A 4,710-nucleotide genomic window follows, 5' to 3' on the forward strand; every position below is an offset into this window, starting at 1 on the left:
AATTTTACGCCACATAATACTCCAGTTTGGAATAACAGGTACATACGGCTCAGCAGAAAATCTGTGTATATAGAGGAATGGAGATCCAAGGGCATTTGGGCTGTTGCACATTTTATGGATGAGACTGGAAACATGTTACAACATGAGGAATTCTGTAAAAAAATACCAACTTCAATGTAATGTTAAGTATTATAACAGAATTCTAAAAGCCATACCAAGTTCTTTGAGAGCAATGGTTAGAGAAGACACTCGATACTCTGCCGTCTCCCCTGTCCTTAGTCAGTTCTGCATTGAAGGTTTGGATTTTTGTGATTTTAAATGCAACAACAAAGTTATTAAGAATCTTCTGATTAAAGAGTATTATCCCAACCCAGTAAAAAGATTTTACATACTTAAGGACTTTGAAGTGGAAAGAATTAAGAAAATAAGGAAAAATTACATTTCATTTCCACTCCCACCTAAAGTAAAAGAAGTCAACTTCAAAATCTTAAATGAAATTTACCCAACAAACGAATTCTTGAGATTGAGATTCAATTTCGATCTAAATAATTGTGTCTTCTGTGTAGAAAACATTGAATCGTTAGAACACCTTTTTTTTTACTGTGACCCAGTCCAATTTTTTTGGAGAGAAATGCAGAGCTGGCTAATGTCCAGGGAAATTGTACTGTCTTTATCTGTGAAGACAATTATTTTTGGTGTTTTTGATGAAAATAAGAATGTGGACTTTGTACTTAATTCTCTTTTGTTATTTGGTAAGTTTTTCATTCATAAATGCAGGCATTATAAAACCAAACCTACTTTGACTCATTGGAGGAATGAGCTGAAGCTTCTAAGTAAATCTCTCAAACTTGTGGAGGAAAGGAAAGCCCTTAAATTATTTTCTTTACTTGAAACATTTAAGTTAATTTGAAATGGCCCCGGTAAGTTTTGTTCATTTGTTGTGTTTTTTTTTTGTTTTTTTTTTACTGCTTTTGTTTTGTAGCTGTATCTATAATCTCAGGTATGTTTTGTATTGTATTGATTTTGCTGATTCTGCTCAATCTTTACTGTAGTATACAAGAATATGCTTAACTGTTTAATGTCTTGTATGTTTGTAATTACTTTCATTTAATAATAATAATAAAAAATATTATCTGACCCACACTCCGGAACAGAAGAGGGCGGTATTGCACCAATAAGCTGGATGCCAACCGCCGTTAAACTGGAAAGAAGACGAATATGACAGCTTGCTGTGAGAGACAACGGTGAGAATCTTATTTTTTTCCGAAATAATTGTTTAAATTGAAGTGTATAAGTCATTTTCATACTGTGGTATTGTTTTTGGAGTTAATAATTTATTAAAACTAAGGCATAAAGTAAGCAACATATAAGCAAAAGGTCTAAAGACGCTATCCCCAGGTATCACATAATATAGCATATTTGTGATTTTGCTGTAAACATGTTTTATAATGCATAACTAACGGGAGCTCCATTAAGTACACGACTCAATAGTGGATTTACATAAACCATATATACTTCTTGAAGACTATTACTAAAATGTCTATTTATCATCTGACTGGATAATGTTTGATAAGAATTGTAGATGAGCACATCTAACAGACATGAAACAGGTGTCTGAGTGATGTGTGTGTGATATTGTGTAGAATTCACTTTTGTCAACACTGCTATAGATGAGTGTGAGTCATGTAAACAAACAAATCTACATAAAGTAACTAAACATAAGTTTTATGTAACATAACATTTATTTAAAACATAACATTTGCAATATTGATAATTTAAGGAACATTTGTGTTGGATAAAAAGTGAGTTACATCAGTTATTAACTCAACATGTAAATGCAGTATATCACAGATAAATCACAGATGAGACTGACTCTTGTCTGGATGTTACAGGGACAGATGAGACACACGTGTGTTTATCTGCTGTAGAGTAACTGATGAAGGAATGCTGCCACCAAAGGATTTGTGTAAGTACACTACAAAAATAAATGAAACATTTTAATTCTTAAGTTGTATTTTATTTTAATTAATGTAATTTTAAACAACTATTACACATCCTTTCTTATTCTTGATTTCTGTGCATTTGCTGCAGATCTTTTGTGGTGGAGCAGGACCTCCAGGTGAAAAAGAGGGGAAACTGAAACAAAAGAATAATGTAATGACTTTTTGTATTGTGTATGTGTATTTTTGTAGGGCATGAAAATGTCTGTAGACTGGTGTGTGCACTGGGGATGGAGAAGACCACAGCAACATCCTGGAAATGATCGAGAGTCACAGATGAGACGCTCCATCACTCCAGCTCTTACTGTTTCATCAGGATCAGATGCTGCTGTGGTGTCTTCATCCTCAGTGACCCCAGAGCCAGTGAGAGCATCTAGAGAAAGACCACAAGACACTGAGGATCTGATTTTGGTAAAGTTTGTTCAGCTGGTTAATGTTTAAACAATGAAGGCTGACTTTCAGAATCTTCAAAAGCATCATCAAAAATGTGATGGAGCTTTTATCTGAAGTGATTGACAGTGCTCTTATTACAGGGGCCTACAATCCCCTGATCAACCTAGAGAAGAGAGCCTTGCTCAAGGACACACTGGTGTTCCCGTGGCTCAAGTGGTAGAGCATTGCGTTAGCAGTGCAAGGTTGTGGGTTCGAATACCAGGGAACACATGTTAGGTAAAAACTGTTAGTCTGAATGCACTGTAAGTCACTTTGGATAAATGTATAATTTATTTATAAATTTGAACCACTTCAGTGGTTTAGCCCACTATAAAAATTAATAAATCAATGCATGTACTTGTAAATTCTGTGTAAATGTTTTTCAGGTAGTCGTGCTCATGGGGTGCAGGCACAAGAAAGTTTGGATTCTTTCCATAGATTATGACTAGTCATAATATGCATTGAAGATATCTACAATTTAATTTTGACTAGTCATAATACACATTCCAGATATCTATGGAAAGCCTTTTTAACATTTAATCTATAAGCTGTACTAGTATCTTTTTTCAAGTTACTAGTACTTATTTTTTAGATACTAGTATCTTTTCCATTAAGTACTAGTACTTATTCAGTAGGTACTAGTGCTTATTCTTTAGGCACTAGTGTCTTTTGTAAAGTTACTAGTACTTATTCATTAGATACTAGTACTTAATTCAATAGTGACTAGTAACTTTTATATTGTTACTAGTAACAAATTAAAATTTTTTGCTATTGACTTCTATGGGGATCCGTCATTGAGATATCAACTATTGAGTTTTGACTAGTATGTATTCCACTAGTGACTAGTACTTAATTTTTATGTACTAGTACTCATTCATTAGATACTAGTACCTATTAAATAGACACTAGTACTTATTCATTAGATACTAGTACTTATTATTAGATACTAGCAGTGGTGGACGAAGTACACAAATCAAGTACTTGAGTAAAAGTACAGATACATATAATAAAATATTACTCCAGTAAGAGTAAAAGTACTCCTTTTTCAATTTTACTCAAGTGAAAGTACAAAAGTACTCAATTTTTTATGTACTTAAGTAAAACAGTACTGAAATTTTATATAGGCTACTTAATTAAATTTTATATTAGCACATATTTTTAATAATCCTACTGCTCAAAATACCTGGGATTTTTTTCCAAAATAACCACTATATGGAGACAAGATATATTTTTGTTGTTGATATGGACTACGCTGATGAGAGTGATGTTAACTGTGAAAGCTTACACTGTGATGTACCCGAGAGAAAACAGAGATGACCATCTGATTTTCACCAGTAAGAACAAAGTATTTTAAAGTTTGTTGTTTTACAGAACATCACAGTTAGGCCTATATATGACATGATAATAAGGCCTGAAGTTAGGAAGAACATTTGAAAGGAAAATATAATTATATTTTCATAATGATTTTTTCAGGGGCATAGATTACGCGGGGGACGCACTTTTTCGGTCAAGTGTGTTCGCATAGAGGTTTTCAAGAGCTGGTGTGAATAAATATAGATTTAAACTCAAAGAGACGGGATAGTCTGCACATGATTTGATATTTTATTCGGACCCAGAATACAGCGAGATGAACATCACAGAGCGCTGAACTCTCCTGCAGTGTGTGTTTCATTCATACTCGAAGCCGGACGGCGCTCTCGCGCAGAAAGTCATATCAGGAAATTCCTAATCTGGGCAAAAGAGTCCAGCTATCGCTGTATGAAAACAGTTTTTACACAGAAAAAAAAGGCCAGAAACTTTTGGAAACATGAAGACATTAAACATACGATTGCAACAATATATGGTTTTCAAGTCAGCTTCAGCAGGTGATAAATAAAGTATGAACAATGCAGTGCTAATTGACAAAAACATTTTGTAGTATATAAACAAATCATTATTATTTGTTATTGTCCAGCAGTTATAGATTTCTAAGCCAATTAAGTTAGAAATTTGAGAAAAATTTAAGTTGCCTATTGTATCCACTACCAGTCAATAGTTTTTGAACAGTAAGCTTGTTAATATTTTTTAAAGAAGTCTCTTCTATTCTCCAAGTCTGCATTTATTTGATCCAAAGTACAGCAAAACAGAAAAATTGTGAAATATTTTTACTAACCTATTTATATTAACTGTTTTTTATTTGGATATATTTCAAAATGTAATTTATTGAAATTTTAAAGCTGAATTTTAAGCATCAATACTCAATACAGTCAGACAATCCTTCAGAAATAATAAAAAAAAT

General features: G+C 33.0%; 1 long non-coding RNA gene across 3 annotated transcripts; it reads left to right on the forward strand.

The window, feature by feature from the left end:
- Positions 1-1,121: 1,121 nt before the first annotated feature.
- On the forward strand, positions 1,122-2,858 carry LOC132108059 (uncharacterized). Of its 3 annotated transcripts, none has more exons than XR_009424408.1 (3): positions 1,122-1,244; positions 1,893-1,966; positions 2,819-2,858. It is a non-coding gene; the product is annotated as an uncharacterized LOC132108059 (long non-coding RNA). The 3 variants fall into 3 exon arrangements; XR_009424402.1 differs by lacking the exon at positions 2,819-2,858 and adding an exon at positions 2,193-2,762; XR_009424405.1 differs by lacking the exon at positions 2,819-2,858 and adding an exon at positions 2,092-2,114.
- The last annotated feature ends 1,852 nt before the right edge of the window (positions 2,859-4,710 follow it).

The sequence above is a fragment of the Carassius carassius genome, chromosome 1 (assembly GCF_963082965.1).
Source record: "Carassius carassius chromosome 1, fCarCar2.1, whole genome shotgun sequence".
Lineage (NCBI taxonomy): Eukaryota > Metazoa > Chordata > Actinopteri > Cypriniformes > Cyprinidae > Carassius > Carassius carassius.